Source organism: Chelonia mydas, chromosome 10 (genome assembly GCF_015237465.2).
Source record: "Chelonia mydas isolate rCheMyd1 chromosome 10, rCheMyd1.pri.v2, whole genome shotgun sequence".
Lineage (NCBI taxonomy): Eukaryota > Metazoa > Chordata > Testudines > Cheloniidae > Chelonia > Chelonia mydas.
Genome location: NC_051250.2, coordinates 43098250 through 43115879, shown reverse-complemented (window position 1 = coordinate 43115879; position 17630 = coordinate 43098250). Strand labels below are relative to the sequence as shown.

General features: G+C 40.7%; 1 protein-coding gene across 21 annotated transcripts in view; it reads right to left on the bottom strand.

Annotated features, from left to right (window-relative positions):
* The window catches only part of MYO9A (myosin IXA), a 457919-nt gene that overhangs the window by 377577 nt on the left and 62712 nt on the right, over nucleotides 1-17630 (bottom strand). For 4 of the 21 annotated variants that reach the window (XM_043524491.1, XM_043524474.1, XM_043524475.1 and 1 more), the window contains exon 2: nucleotides 14018-14139. The exons of 10 other annotated variants lie outside the window; for them this stretch is intronic. The gene's annotated coding sequence lies outside the window, so the exon portion shown is untranslated. Of the gene's footprint in view, nucleotides 1-14012; nucleotides 14605-17630 lie in introns of those variants that run through there. 7 more of the 21 variants (XM_043524479.1, XM_043524487.1, XM_043524482.1 and 4 more) reach the window with 5 other exon arrangements.

Below are 17630 nucleotides of genomic sequence, written 5' to 3'. Positions count from 1 at the left end.
GACAGTCATGGCTCAATCTGAGGGAGCCTTGAAGTAGATCTCTGCTGTCTTTTCAAAGGACCAAAAATTTGCCAGAAAATCTGCACCATATTCAGAAACCTCCATCCCTGGGCAGCAGATACATGGTCTATCTGATGATCACGGCACCGTTTTATACTTTGTTCCCCTTTCTCCTGGTTTCTCCAAGGGTTCTGAGAAAGGTAAAGACAGTCTGAGGATTGCTAATGCTAGTGGCTCCTAACTGTCCTCACAGATCACGGTATTCATCTCCTTGCTCATTTACTAATGCAGGAGGGAAAAAAAAAAATAAATCTACACTTCAGGAAAACAAAACATTGGTATTTTCCTCATGAATCTTCAGATACTACACATTTTACCTCTCTCTCCTTCCAAGATCTGCTGTAAACTGTTACAGTTCATTTGGAGAATGTCTACACAAGGAAAATGCATAAAGTCACACGTTAACTAATACCATGTTAAACACTATTTTTCCCTTAAGTGGGCAAGGACAGTCATGTGGGAAAACATATTAGTTCTAGGCAGAGGTGAAAGTAAGCCGGTACGCCCCGGTACGGCATACCGGAAAGAGCCAGTGCGCCGTACCGGGAGCGGCTTTCCCAAACAGCAATTTAAAGCCCTGGGGTAGCGGCAGCAGGGCTCCAGCGGGGATTTAAAGGCCCCCGGAGCTCTAGCTGCCGCTACTGCCCCGGGGCCCTTTAAATCCCCGCCGAAGCCCTGGCGTAGTGACAGAGGGGCTCTGGCAGGAATTTAAAGGGCCAGAGCAGTAGTGGCTGCCAGAGCCCCGAGCCCTTTAAATCCCTGCCTGAGCCCTGCTACCCGAGCCCTGGAGTACCAGTGGCAGGGCTCCAGCGGGCATTTAAAGGGCCCCGAGGCTTCAGCCCTTGCTACCACCCCAGGTCCCTTTAAATCGCCACCGGAGCCCCGCCGCCACTACCCCAGGGCTCGGGCAGCAGAGCTCAGACGGGGATTTAAAGGGCTCGGAGCTCCGGCGGCCACTACCACAGCGGAGCCCCAGGCCTTTTAAAGCTCTGCCAGAGCCCAGTGCCCCGGGGTAACGGTGGCAGCCGGGAGTCCCCAAGGCTCCTCAGTGATTTAAAGGGTCTGGGGCTTCACTGCAGTAGCGGCAGCTTGAGCCTGGGCCCTTTAAATCGCCCCCAAGCCCCAGGGCTCCCAGTCGCCTCTGCAGCTGGTAGCTTGCAGGTGATTTAAAGGACCTGGGGCTCCCAGCTGCCACTACCGCAGCTGGAACCCCGGGCCCTTTAAATTGAGATTTAAAGGGCCCGGGGATTTAAGGCCCTGCCTCTTCCGGTTGAGGCCACGCCCCATGCTCAGGACTCCGGCATACCAGTAAATCCTTTAACTTACTTTCACCCCTGGTTCTAGGATAATCATGACAGTTAACAGGTAGTGCTGACTAAGCCAATTTGTTACTTTTTGCCATAGCATATGAATCTGAATTCATGTTGCATTTTATTGGCGACCACAGACTCACATGCTTATTGGAGTTTTGTTGAACAACATGTCAACTGTGAATAGCAATATAATAATCCAGAGCAGGGATGTTTGTTTTAAAGGCAGTACTGGTAATCTAATCCTCAAGTAAACTTTTTCTTTTAATCCTGAGAATTTTTTTGCTCTTCAGAAGGTGAAAATTGATGGGGTTTTTAAAATTAATTTTGATACAATAGTTATAATTCTCAATCTCAGTTTTACATTTTAACTTTAAACACTGAGGAACAAATATTTAATACTGGGCTCTTCAACTGAGTAGAGAAAGGTATAATATGATTAAATGGCTGGAAGTTGAAGATAGACAAATTTAGACTAGAAATAAGGCGTACATTTTTGACAGTGAGAATAATTAACCATTGGAACAACTTACCAAAGTTTGTGGTGTATTCTCCATCACTGACCATTTTTAAATCAAAATTGGATATTTTGGGGAAGTTCTATGGCCTGTGTTATACAAGAGATCAGATAAGATTATCACAGTGATCCTTTCTTGCCTTGGAATCTATGAACTACTGCAGTTTCAAATGCATACAAATAGGTCATCACTTGCTTTTCTCAATTTACATAAAGCACTTTTAAAGCAGCTGCTGTGCTTCATCTTAGAACGCTGCATTTCCAATGGAAGATAAAGTGATTTCTTAATATAAATTGTAAAGTACAAATATTACGGTCTAAGTGGTAGGTGGTTGGGGATTTTTTTTTTTTATTTTTATTTTTTTAACTAAAACTGATGTGAGTGACAAAAGTTGTTTTACTTCTTCCAATAACTATTTGATTACAACGCATAAGTCAGGTGATCAGTCAGGAGGAAAAGATATCTCCGCCATGAATATTGCATCATCTGCAGATATGAATTTGAATAATTTGAATAATTTAACTGTGAACTCCAAATGCTAACTAACCACAATAGAACTTTTAAACATTTATATAATTCCACTAAGACTCCAGAGAGGAAAAAGTATTGCATTAATTCTCAGCTAATATTGCCAGCACAAGGCAATGAATTAATTTTAATACAATCCATACTGTATCGTCTTTTTGCTCGACAGTTCTAGTGATTTCTAACAGTTGCTGCACTGACATAAGTTTTGGTTATTTAGAAGGCTTCACAAACTTTAAAAATAGCCTTCGACGCTAAGCTACAAAGCATCTGCAGAGGGCTACACAGAATTAATTCCATCTCGAGGTTCTGGTGAGACAGAGCAACAAAATTTTACTCTGGTGATATATAAAGTTACCTAGCACTCCTCTGAAGGAATTGTTTCCTTGTAACTCACTGCTGATCATCTATAGCCTATACATGATTCATTCACATGCACAAAAGCTTTCATTTGGGTCCATTATGACTGGTTTCATTGTGTAAGAAAACAGGCATCATGAAAGCAACAAGCTTAATACAAAAAGTTCCTATTCTGGTAGTATTCAGTATAACTGCTTGGGGTCAGGATTCCCACAATTATAACTAACATAATAAAAATGAAAAGCTTTTAACAAAAGGAACTTCAAAATAAAATAATTATACTTCTATCCACCTTTTCTAGATGACTGATGGCAACATTTGGATTTCAAACTTCTGCTTATTACAACTGAGCCAAGCAGGTATCAATTATATTTGCACAACATATTTTTATATACTCAAGCACCTCATAAGTAAGGCTGTGAATCATTCACTGAGGTCATGGAAGTCACTTCCTCTCCCCCGCGGCAGCGGGGCCCTGGACACGCCCCTGCTCTCCCGCAGCAGAAGTCTTCAGGAGCACCCCCCTCCCAGCAGGTAAGATTTACTCTCAGGTATTTTTAGTAAAAGTCACGTACAGGTCAGGGGCCATGACTTTTTGTTTATTGCCTGGGACCTGTCCATGACTTTTACTAAAAATATCCGAGACTAAATCATAGCCTTACTCATAAGGTAAAGAAAGTATTTAATTCAACAATGACTGCCATATAGCTGAGGAAAAAATTACCCATAGATTTGTTTTCCTTCATTACAAAACTGTTAGATTAATACACATTACATCTTAACCACAGATTTTTAAGGCAAGAAAGGATACTTATAATAATCTATTCTGACCTCCTGCATAACACAGGCCACACAACCTCACCCAGTAATTTCTATATCAAGCCCATAACTTTTGTTTGCACTACAGCATATATTTTAGAAAGACACTCAGTCTTGATTTAAGGATTTCAAGTAATAATGAATCCAAAACATCCCTACGCTAACTGTCCACTTTAAAAAAAGTGCCTAAAGCGCCAGGATTAAGACCATGGTTGACAACTATGCCTCAAAATTTAAGGCCAGAATGGACCATCAAGATCATCTAGTCTGACCTCCTGCACATCGCAGGCCACAGAACCCCACCCCCGTCCTGTAATAGACCTATAACATTTGGCTGAGTTAGTGAACTTATCAAATCATGATTAAAACACTTCAAATTTCAGAGAATCCACCATTTACCCTAGTTTAAACCTACAAGTGATCTGTGCCCCACAACGAGACCAAGACTGCTCAACTCTACCTCAAGTCTACCACAGCAGGGTTTAGGTAGAAAATTGCCCACCTCCACCCTGCATTGAAATATCAGGACACAGCAATATCAATTGGAGCTTTCTATACATAAAGATTGCAGTACCTTAATGTCATATACATTGCTTGAGCTCTTGTGGAACGAGTTCTTATCTATGAGAAGTGGGGAAATTAGACAGCTGAGAGCAAAATACAGCCAGAGATCCATTTTGAAATTCTTTGAGAGGACAGAGCCTGACCCCTGACTCTTTCCACTTCAAAACCAATCGCAAAATCTCCCAGACTGTTTGTTGCCATTCTCCGCAGGTAAAAGGTCAAGGCTAACCAAACACTGAGGGAATGGAACCGCCTTTCTTCTGAGGATGCATGTGGTTTGATGAAGAACAAAGGTAAGTGAACTGACTGGTTCAGGTGAAACAGATTATTTTGGGGGTGAATTTAGGGCATTAACGTAATGAAATTTTGTCCTTATGGAATATAGCGTAAGGAGGATCTGCCATCAGCACTCCAAGCTCAACAACCTTTCTGAGGCGATGGCTACGAGGAATGTGGATAGGAGAGACATGGAGCAAGAAGCTAACAATTCAAAAGGAGGCTCAGTGAGTACAGAGATAACAAGACTCAAGTCCCATTGAGGAGCAAGCTTTTTCAGAGGTGGAAAAATTCTGGAAAGGCGTAATCAGAATCTGTCAGTTGGTGGGTGTGTGAAGACTGAATAGCCCTGTGAAGGTGGATGGTATGCACTGACTGCTGCCAAATGGACCCATAAGACACTGACAGACAAAACTGCTGTCTTTAAGAATATAGTCAAGAGTGAGAAGAATATCAGCAGCTTCTGGGGGTATACGTCTTTGATGAGCCAATAGAGAAAAACGAATCAATCACTTGGCTGGGTAACATTTTCTAGTGGAATCCATCATACTATTAGAAAGGAGGTTCTGTACAGCTTCAGAACATGATTGGTCAAAGGACAATGCCCATCCAAAACCCAAGCTCTGAGATGAAGCGGCTGTGGGTTGGGATACTTGATCTTGCCATTTTCCTGGGTCAGGAGATTGGGAAACATTGAATAACAATCTATGTTCAAGATGACATGCATAGGAGGTTGAGGAACCAAAACTGTACGGGAGCAATGAGAATGATTAGTGTTCTGTCCTGCCAAGTCTTGTGTAAAACTTGAGGCAGGAGTGGGAGTGGAGGGAAGATACAGTTCAGGTGGGCTTACTATGTAAAAAGTAGAGTGTGGCTCTGTGCGTGGCAACCTAGGGCTCCTCTAGTACAGTGTACGTAGCATTTCCTGCTTGTTTGGGAGGCAAACAGGTTCCTGGTGGTGGTCCCCCAGAGAGCAAAAAACAGTTCACCATGTAGTTCCCACTTTTAATAGACAGAGAAGTGTCTGCTGAGAGAGTCGACTAGCACATTCTGGTTTCCTAGGAGATTGTCTGCCGACAGGGCAATCCGATTGCCGATTCACCAGTTCTACTGACTGACTGCTTCTGCACACAGGGGGACAGATCTCGCTCCTCCCTGTTTGCTGATGTAAGAGATAGTCATGATGTTGTCTGACATTATGAGGACAGGGGGACCTTGAATGAATGGGAGAAAAGGTTTCACAAGCCCTTCAAATTGCTCCCAACTCTGATGTCCAGATGCCCTGTGCTGTATGGTTGTCCTTGTGAGCTCCCCAACCCAACACTGTCTGAAGCAGAGGTGAGAAAGGGAATGTTGACACATGGAGATTCTTCCACCATAACAGGGATGATACCTCTTTGGAAGGAACAATCACTAGTGTTTTCATGGACTGCCAGTTTGGCAAGTACACTGTGTGAAGCCACACTTGTAGGCAATGAAGGTGGCGTCTTGGAATGGCGTGACGTAAGTGCATGGAGCCATATGACTGAGGAGAGAGAGACAAATGTTGACAGGTACTCTGGGGCTGCTTATGACCTGATCTCAGAGATTGTTCATAGTCTGAAACCTTTCCCTCAGTAGGTAAGCCCTTGCCATGAGTGAATTTAAAGACTCCCCCATGAAGTTTAAAGCCTGTGTCGGGATAAGGATGGATTTTTCAGCATTTATGCTGATCCCCAAAAAAGAGAGGAGTTGCACCATTGTCAAAGTCGATGCATAGGCCTCTTGGTATGACCAGATGACCAATCATCAATGTAGGGGGAAATGATGAAACCACAGAATCGGACATAAGCTGCTACTACAGAGAACACCTGGATAAAGACTTGGGGCATAGTAGCAATGCCAAAAGGGAATACTCTATATTTAAAGTGGTTGGAGCCCACCATGAATTTTGAATAGTTCAGGAAGTCATACATAGTTGGCTATTCTGAACTAGAAATTAGAAGAAAAGACCTTCCCTTCCCAATAAATCGAGACACTTGCCCTCCTTATCAGTCATGGTAGATAGAGAGTATTGTTGGCTAGAGCTTTCCATGACAGCCTGGACCACTAAAGAGTTAGGGACAGGGTGAAAAAACAGAAATCCCACCCCTTTGGCTAGGACATAGTACCAATTCTGCCCTCTTATGGGTATGGGCACAGGTAAGCTGCAGTATGCCAGAATGCTCTAGCTGGCTCCAGGATGGCTTCGTTAACAGGGAGCGCTATTAGACTGAAGTATGTCCAGGAGCTTGTGATGAGGATCCTGAATCTCTTCAAGAGGAATCTGCAGTTCCCCTGCAATTCTGCTAAGACATTCTTGGAATTGCTTATTGTCATGGGGGGGTGGAGGAGCATGGGTGGAGATGTTGGAGTCACTGTCTTATCTGGAGACAAAGATGGCAACATCATCGGTTCTAATGAAACCACTGGATCCAGCGTGTATTCCTTCTCCTCCTAAGTTGGATCAAGGAGCAGTTCCAGTTACTCTCTTAAAGGCATGGGAATGGGCAACTCCCTAGCAGACTGGACCAACTTTGAGGATGGAACTGGTTCCCTGGCCCTCAGTATGGCCAACAGAATGAATTGAATGGTGGTTGTGGAGGTCCCCATTCCATGGGAACCAACAGTTCCAAGGTACCGAGGTGTAGGTTGGTCCCAAGCTGGTTCAGGCCTTCTGACCAGGAAGGTGCGTCTTGGAGGAGGTAGTAATGATTCATTGGGCAGTTCAAAATCTCCCAATAAGGAGAAAACTGATTCTGAGTCCAGTAGCGACATCGACAATGCCACTGGAGGGGAGTAGAATGGGAGACAGACTCCTCCCAAAGGCTGGCTCTCCTGGTAGAGGGAGGGATCCAACTGAGTAAGAACTCCAGATCTGGGACAGCAAAGATGTCCTCAGGTAGAGCACATGTCTTGGCTCTTCCTGAAGTGAGAGGGATTCTGTCCATCCAACCCTCAGTTGAGACAGCCTGTGAGCAACAGCCACTGAAGACAAAGACGATACTGGGGATAAAAGAGGCTCTCAGTGATCGGTCTTCATTGGTGATGGCAGATCCTAGGGTTTGTGTTTGGGATGAACTAGAACAGGGGTAGGAAACCTGTGGCATGCATGCCAAAGGTGGCACGTGAGCTGATTGTCAGCGGCACTCACACTGCCCGGATCCTGGCCACCGGTCTGGGGGCTCTGCATTTTAATTTAATTTTAAATGAAGCTTCTTAAACATTTTAAAAACCTTATTTACTTTACATACAATAGTTTAGTTATACATTATAAACTTATAGAAAGAGACCTTCTAAAAATGTTAAAACATATTACTGGCAAGCAAAACCTTAAATTAGAGTGAATAAACGAAGACTCGGCACACCACTTCTGAAAGGTTGCCGACCCTGAACTAGAAGCACATGTGCTGGCGAATTGATATCCAGTGCTGGTGGAGCCCTAGACTTGTGAGCTTTTTTTATCACGCCGCTGCGACTTAGAACATACTATGTCTGAGGTTAGAGACTTGTTCAGGGCTTGAATCCATATTCTACAAAGTGGATTTGGAGGAAGATTTAGTCTCATGCTTATGAGCATGTTCCTTGCTCTCCAGACAAGACGCTACCGAGGGATCTGTGGGGGTACTGTCTCTTGCTCCTGAGATGGACCTCATGGCAGGAGGCACAATCCTTGCTGAGTCATGGGAGTCTCCCAGCCCAGGTCTGATTGCAGTCTCAAGGCCTATTCCATTAGGTGTTTCCTAAGGTGAGGTTCCCATCCTTCCCAGATACTAGCAGGGAACAAATAGCAGATACTGCCCCTTACCACATGTGGGAATCCCTGAGGCGATACAGGCAGCACCGGTGGTCATTGCTGACCAAGAAGGATCTCAAGTAGTAAACACAAACTTGAAGCCCAAAGTCCTGGGCATAGTCCCCAAAACAGGGCATGTAGTGAGAACGAGGGAGGGCTCCCCATGCCGAGGAGGCTAACAATTAGATAAAAAAATTTTAACTCAAAAACTTTTACAAACTATTTACACAGACCTAAATATCGTGTTCACAGATAAAGGAAGAAAGCCAACACTTTGGACACTGAAGGTTCCTAACTGGACTATCTGGCGGTGAGAAGGAACTAGAAATGTGGTCGGTCTACCCCACCTTTTATCTCCTCAGTTGGAGGCACGAGGTGAACAAGCACACATGTGCAGACCACAGGACGCTGCTTTCAAAGTTCTCCAGCTTTGGGCACGTGCATACTCCACAATGGAATACACATAGGGACCAGCTCTCAAAGAAGAATTACTATTATTAACATCAATTAAAGCAATGCACATAAAATCCAATGTCCTGCTGTGAAAATGTAACCAGAAAGACTGCCTATGTAAAAATCACAGAAACAAAAGGATCTCAAGAGCTCATCTAGTCCATCCCCTTGTAAAGAGGCAGGATTAGGCCTTTTAAAAGTAATTAATGATTGGGGGGGAGATATGGAAGGACAACAGTATGGTATTTTCTGTATTCCAAATCTAACACAATGTATGCTAATATAAGCAGCAAATACATTTTTGCCATATTAATTCCTCTTGAAGACTTCAGCATTGTCTCTTGAAAAAATGCTCCATATGAACACAATAGCCCCATTGATGATGTAAACAAATGACTAAAATATTTGACCTTTAAAAATATAACAGCAAGAGTAACACATCAATCACTTTGGGACCCTAAGAATATATAGAAGTATGCACCCTCAACAGTATGTACTAAGGCTGAAATTCCACTGCAGGACCCAAACCATGTCAAACCGTAAAAAAAGTGTTTAAATGCTTGTGTCACTCACAATTTGTCAGGAGAACCCTCAATGGGTCTGTTTATTCTTACTTTCAGTGAAATTTGTGTTTGAGGGATTTCAGTCTAGTATACACATTACTTGCTTAACTTTAAAAAAAACACAAAATATATAGCACATCTCTTTCTCAGTACTTTAAAATACTACTCCAACTAATCCATGTTGGACTTGTATTTGGTTTTATTTAAAAACATCTATTTCACTGCTTTCAAACACAGCTTTGAGAGTGAAGTGAGATATGGAAGAAATGAGATATGGCATTGAGTCTAACCATTGAGATATCACACAGAATCCAAAACCCTGCAAATAGTGCACGTAACTGACTAGAAATACATAAAAACTTGTGAGCATAATTTAAAGGTCATAATATCATCCCTCAAAAGAGTTACATTTTTAGACTGTTTCACAGCACAGCTAGCAACATCACTGATAACAGCAGTAGCATCTGCACCAACTTTGCCTATAGTAAGGGACTGAGAAGAGATTTTCCATACATGTAAATCAATCAGGTTTGTACAACAAAGCATTCATCTGGACCAATGGGCTTCCCACTGCTGAGTGCTGTGGCGTTCCAGGATAGATTTTTCTGATCACTTCTTTAGCCCCCATCACCCTGAACAGGCAGAGTGCTGAAGTCTAACACGCTGCCCAATAGCACAGCCCCCTCACCCTTCCCCCTCCCAAAGCCCACCAAATCTGTAGAGGGAGTGCTGATGAGAGTAGGGTCACAGTAGTAGGGCTCAAGAGACGAAAGAACACACTATCTGCCCTGAGCATGAAGAGAGCGCAAAAAAATCCTGAGTTCCTAACACTGGCTGATCAGCAAGGATTTAGTTAGCAAAGGGTGATGGAATCACCCCCTGAAAACTGTAACTAAAAGTTTCTATAGCCTCCCAGTGAGCAGCCATGGGCTTTACTGTAAGAAGCCCTTTTTCCTGCCCCGAGAGAGACTGACCACTCTGTCTTGGCCTGTTCCAAATTGGTCTCCAGGAGAGGTGTACAAAACTGGTCTTTTTTTATATGTGAAAATGTTTGCGCAAATGTTTTGATTTTCTTCAGTTTTTTAACCATACTTGTAATAGTTTGATAAAAGCTTCCCCCCCCCCCGGGGGGGGGGGCAGGAGAAGAAAAAGGAGGATGCATGTATGTTTAAAAAAAAAAAAATTAAAAAAAAGCAAACTGGAAAAAGCCCTACTGTTTCACTTCCTATCCTACACTTTTTCCAGTGGACAAAAGTAAGAGGAAGTGGAAGAAAAAAGTCTACTCTCACTATTTTTCCCCCACTGAGGGGAAGTCAAAGTATTACACTCTCTCACTTTTAAAAAAAAAATGTTGGAGGCTTTTTGGATTGGCTGTGCAATCTTAATTCAGCCTCCTTGCGCATATAAATTGTGATACAATCTTTAATCAGACGATCACAAACTTTTTTTCCCTGCTTCAAAAAGTGCACAGGATGGATGGTGCTCTGGGAACAAATCAGGATTGTGTAGTGAATGACACTTATCTGTAGGATCCTTGACTCAAACTCAAAGTTGGAAGGTGTGTGATGAATGAGGCAGGGGATTGCAGGAGGAGAAAGGCTGGTTTTGTGATCAGGGTAGTTTGAATGCCATCAGAGATTACTGGTTTCTATCCTTGCCTCTGCCAGAGTTCCTCTGTGATGTTGGGCAAGTCACAAACCAAAATGTGCTCAAGTGACCACTGTGTCTTCCTCATTTTCTCGGTATTAGCTTGAGAGATACATGCAAATCAGACCTCAGAAGTTCTGAGAACTCACAAATGCAACAGAGATCAATGGGAGCTCTGCTCTAAAACATGTAAGTGCTGTATATCCCAAGTACTCTGAAAAATCAGGGCCAAAATGTCAAAAGTGTTAACTAATTTTGGGTGCCCAATTTGAATCAATGTTGGTTTTAATCTCTGTGTCTCCATTCGCCTACGTAAAATGAGGATAACACTATCACCTTGCCCCAGCAGGGTGTAGAGATGATGAAATCATTAACGTTTGCAGTGTAGTAAGATGCATAAAAAAAGCCAAAGAGAAAATTAATAATTCTTTATTCAGTGCAGGCAGGATTTGGATGGTGTGCAGTGAATAATGCATGGGACTACAAACACGGAATGATGAGGATAACATAAAATATTGAATAGCTGCTCATTCAGTGAACACTGCCCATCCCGTATACTGAATGAGGCAGAGGTCCTGTGGAAAAAATTGAATATGATCATGTCATTCTAGATTTACAATATATACACACACACGGGGGCTGAATTAAGTTGCATGGCCACCTTAATTTTGATAAAAGAAAAGAAGTACTTGTGGCACCTTAGAGACTAACAAATTTATTTGAGCATAAGCTTTTGTGAGCTACTGCTCACTTCATCGGATGCATTCAATGGAAAAAAAATTTGATGTTTTCTAACTTTTGAGTGCTTGACTTTATAACCTTAATGTTCTTTTAATGTAGTTTAGGCGATATATAATTGTAATGAAAAAGGTTTATCCCAGTGTCTGATACGGATGTTTAGTTCCGCAGAGGATAAAAAAATTATGGAGGAAAAACTCCTTGCATAAACATTTAAGAATTGAGACCTGTGAACCTCAAAGAATGAAATAAGACAGAGTCCTCTTTATGAACCTCTCCAGCAGATGACTTCAAAAGTGGGAAGAGAGATCCCAGCCATGGGTGGGAGAGTGGAGATACTTATTTTAAAGTTAAAGACAACTATATATATACACACACCTTTCCTTTATCTTCACCTCCAGGGCAGGACGAAGTGAGCCTGATAAAAGAGCTCACACAGACTGAAAGGAAGAATGCATTGTGAAGGAAGCTACAGTAGTTCCAGAAAATATCTCCCATTTAATGGTTTCCATAATCACACTTCAGAAATATTTCTGACTCGGTGGTAAAATTAGTAGTCTGAAAGGATACTTCCCTATTATCTTATAAATGTCTACTGTCATTTTACTTCAGAATCATGGACTCCACACAAATCCATACTACTTATTGCCTGAAAAAGGGTTTAAAATAAATCTTACACATTCAACATTATATTTTTGTACTATAAGGTTGGTGCCACATGTAGTTTTTCAATGAAGTAATGACTTAATGGAATTTTAATTTTGTTTATTTCTGCAATGTGAATTTCAACCTTCTGACTAATTGAACAGCTGCTGGTAACTAAAGTAGAATCTGCTTTTTGATAACAGTACCTCTCATCTATAGTCAGAGTGAAGGATCTTTATAAAAATGAATGTTCTCTATTGTGTTTTGAAGAATCTTTCTAAACGATCTTCAGCTCACCCTCTTGGCAGTACAACCACCTTTACAAATCTATTTGGGCCTGATTCCACAGTCCATTCCTATTCAAAGCACATGTTTAAAATGACCTAACCCCCGGGCACAGAGAGTACTAGGTCAAAAGGAGACTTCTCCCATCAACCTACCTACCCCATCTTGGGGAGGTGGAATACCTATGTTGATGGAAGAACCCCTCCTGTCAGTGTAGGTAATGTTTTCAACTGAAGTGCTACAGTGGAGCCACTGCAGCATTTTAAGTGAAGACAAGCCCCTAATATGTATGTTAAAAATTAACATACTAGGCAAATACTGACAGGTTTCAGAGTAGCAGCCATGTTAGTCTGTATTCGCAAAAAGAAAAGGAGTACTTGTGGCACCCTAGAGACTAACAAATTTATTTGAGCATAAGTTTTCGTGAGCTACAGCATCCGATGAAGTGAGTCTTTTCTACAACAATTTTACTCAGTTCCAAAATTTCTACTATTTACATTTTTTCATTAGCCTGATTCTCAGTATGCAGGCCACTGTCCTAGGATAATTCAATCTATTTTATATACACAAATGAACAAACTATTGGATTTCTTGTATTGTCCGCAAAGGACTATAGCAATAATTATTAAAAAAAAAAATAATCGAACAACACTACAAATGGTGAAACTATACATAAACTGCTACACAAAATTTACTCCACAAAAGGTTACTGAGATTTAAGAAATCAGGTCAAGTGATCTCTTGTTAATTTCAAATCCTTTAACTATGATCTTTGATATAACTGAAAAATTCACCAGTGGAATTGGGCAGTGCTTGGACAAGATCAAACTATTTCACTGTAAAATGGGTGCTCTCTCATTTACCCTGGTAATACAGATGTTTCTCAATTATAATCCATAGTGAAAAGGGAACATTTTCAAACCTCTCTAATGATAAAGTTCTCTAAACTGCATCTTTGTTACAATCATTACTAGATTTAAATAAAATATTTCAGTGCTCCCAACTCGTGATTTTATTGCGTCTTGCAATAATTGGTGCTATTTTTAAACCCCCAGCTCCCTGGAGTTATGTGAATACATGAAAATCTCAGCTTTCATTCTTAAAGTATGTTTCTAGCTCTCATGGATGTGGATAAAAGCATGAAAACCTGTACCCCTAAAGGCTAGAACACCACAAAGCAAATAAAAACATCCCAAATGTAATTTAAAAAAAATTATTTTTAAGTCAATTGTAATTTTTTGGAGCCTGACTCACGTTTTTTGAACATTGGGGCTGGCAATATGGACATGTTAACACATCTTTCTGCGTATCTAGCTTACAAAACAGCTAGCTCTCCAAAACACTTTTCTTGTACCATATTCTCTGAGTGCCACTTTCCTATTTCTTTAACATCTGTATGGTAAAAATAAGCAGTTAAATAAATGTATACTCTTACAGTACCCTCCAAGTCTTCTGTCTCTGTCCTGATCATTTCCCAGTCTTTACCATGCAGTGAAATTCGCTCCACTCCCATCAATGAAGATGCAGCTATATTTTCCTTGTGGACTCTCAGACACTGATAACTTTCACCAAAAAAAAAAAAAAAAAAAAAAGAGCAAGATCAGCAACCCCAGCAGCAATTTTGTGTATAAAGCTTTTCTTCTTTTCAACTTTTTTGCAAATGCCAGTTCCAAGTTCGGTCTCTCTGTTATGACACTTCTTACTTCCACAATATGCACCAACTCGGCTACAGCACAATGCAGCTTTTTTTTTTTTAAATCCTTCAGCTGTTCATATAGATTTCAACATCTGCACATTACCACTGAAGGCAGCTCTCAATTAACTGTGAAACAAACGTGCGTTTTTGCCCCAGTCTCACTATCACTTTCTGCTCTCTCCAGTTTTTGCTGTAGATCGAAATAGGAAGGCAAATTATTTCATGAAACAGTATCACAGAAAAAAAAACAAAGGCAAATCAGTGCTCAGCAGCATGTTCCGTTAAACAGCTACGCAGCCTTGCCAGCTGCTCAAGGCTGTAGTAGAATCTTATACTGAAAGGAAGGAGGAGATGACATCATGCACCATCCTTTCTTCCTAGCAAGATCCACCCACTTCACCCGAGCTCAGTACCATAAATCGCATAGTGTATTTCTACACCATTGACAGTGTACAATAAAATAAGATTTAAAAAAATTATAGAAAATTGCTTTGCAAGGAAACACCCAGGTGATGCTCTAAATTTTAGTGTATTAAGTGAATTAGAACAATTTTCTTAACATTAAACATATATACCTAAGACGTTTCTGCAAAACTACATGTGCTCAATACCTCCCAACCTACAAGTCTTAATTTAACCACTTTTAAATACTTATTAAGCAACTTCAAACCCCTAAAGAATAAGGAAAAGCAGTTTGTTACATGGGGGGATGGGGAGGGTGGCTTATAAAAAAAGATTCCAGAGGTTCACTCACTATCATGAACCAAGCTTTCCTGGAAACTTTTATTCCCCAAAACCTCACCCTTAACTTTTGCATAGCTCTACACAAAGGCTATTAAGTGGGGTATGATAAACATGGTTGCATGCTTTCCACAGCTCCCTTTATGCCAAGTGAACAAATGGAACAAACGTTGGTTACAATTCTTAATCAAATGCAAACAAATTGCACTGTTACTCATCCTCTTAGAACAGATTATCTGTTTCAGCAAGCCGTCCAACAGAATCTACCTCCTTTTTGAGAGGGGCTTTCAAAATGCTTTAAAATGTAGTTTACTTCATGGCAGATTTCACAACTAGTTAATTCTGGAATGGATTAAACATATCAGATGATCAGTTAACCTACAGGTTAAGGCATAGCACCAGTTATTTACATTTTAGAGAGCTTATCCCCCAAAATTTCTCAGATATGAATTCAAACCAAAAAAAAAAAAAAATCAACATCTTCCTGGTAAAGAGCCCACAGTTTGTTTTAATTTTTTACAAACCAAAGGTAACTTTAAAAAATGCACTTGAAAAAGGTTATTTATTGAAAGTCATTGAGTTTAGTGCTGTACAAAACAAGACAATCTGGGACTTCACCAAGGAGATTATAATCTACATAGAGGGACAACATAAAATGCATTGAGAAATAGAGGCAGGTTCTACCTTCTAACCTTTTCCACCAAAAAGGTTACAAAAACCATCAAACCTTGGAAATTAACACAAATTTAAAGTATATTTCTATTCTGGAAAGTAACTATGTAGAAATAGCAATTTCTTAGTAACTAATTCCGATCCCTGATTATATTCAGCCATATATGCTAACTTTAAAGACAAAAATAAGTTTTCCCTGAATGGATTAGACAGCCAGCAAAGCAATCTGGATTCTAATTTCCTTCTTACTCATAAATTAAAAATAGTTAACTAAATTCCAGTTGAAAGTCAAATTCTAGCCTATTTTATAGCTGTACTACCTCAATGACGAAAACACAGTTGCGAAGAGCTGAGGACAGAATCTGGCCTGCAGAATCTTTTTGACTGGTAATGAAACATTAGCAGGCAATTTAAAAACATAACAAAACATACTGCTACTTGTAAACTGAGCACACACAAACATGGAATCTCACAATATCATTTTTACAGTCTCTTTTCAGAGTAGAACCACACTGAATGGCTCATGCTTTCACTGACCATGTAGAAAAGTTCTTGTTTAGCTAAAATTGCAACACAGGTACTTCAGATAGTACAGCAGTAACCAGCTCGCATTATTACAGTGAGAAGGGGGGAGAGGTACCTAGCCCACTATGAGGACCAGTATGAAGCTCATTTCAAGAAATCCCAGGGGAGCATCTAGTCCACGATTGAGAACAGTAACTATTCCACATTCTTGTAAGAGTGGGAGGGAGCTTCTAGACTAGAATATAATAAACCAGATCAGAAGGATGAGCTTCAAGTCAATCTCTCTAGTATGAACGAGTCTGAATCTTTTAAGATATTAAATTGTCAAACTTAAGAAAAAGTCATTTAGAATTTATTGCCAAAACATTCTATGCACTTATGGCCCAATTCAGCAAAAAATAATGCATCTAGCTAACCCATATGGCTGAAGACACTGGGAAAAAAGTTGGCTTGTGTGGCACAGAAGCCAGATACTTTTGCTAAATCTGGCACTTGCAGGAAAAAAAAATCTTCTAAATACAGGGATGTATGGTGATATACAATGAGTGGCACAAACAGTGGATTAAATACATCTTTTGTGATAAATCCAAGCATGTCAAGGAAAAACCCTGCAGCCGTAAAATGACACTGTCAAGTAAGCAAGCACCATGCCACAACATGGTGTCTATTAAACTCTGAAGTACTGTGCCTTGATGCATGGTAAAATATGAGGCTAAAGTCAGACTTTTTCTAGCACCCCAAAAAGCTAGAAACTCCCTGAAGTATCACAGATGCCAACTTAGCTAAAAATCATTATTGCCAGAGCAAAATGGCCTTGTTAGCTGTTTTAGCAGAGCGGCCAAGGACTGCATAGGTCATGAATATTCAATTACTCTCAATCATTAGTGGTCCTCCCAGAACTGAGCGGAGGCAGACTGGTAGGACAGTACTGGGAACTTCCACTGCTCACCTGCACCTACTATGTAAAGCACAGACTTCAAGGTATAGTGATGTCATTCTAGCATATTACACAAGCACTAAATTTTAACGGGAAGAGGGGGGAAATGCTTTTTACACCTCAGCAAAAATCAAGTGCATCATTACAGTCAATTAAAGTTTTTTTTCTTTTAATTGATCTGTGCTAATTCTGAAAAATAAAATTGGTAGGAATATTTTCTGAAAGTGGCATTATAAACATAGATGCAATCCTTACTCATGCAAAGAGCTCCAGGGTGAACAAAAACAAACATCTATGAAGGTTCTTTAGCACTCATAAAATATGTAACAGGTGACTTGACAGAAAGAAGCCTGCATTATCTTTAAGTTACAAGTCTAGTTGAGAAATTTGACTAGGGAAATATTCAAATACCTATAAAGATTAACGCTAAACCCAACAAAACATTAGACTGAGAACTCAGAGATAGACAGACAGATTTAGAA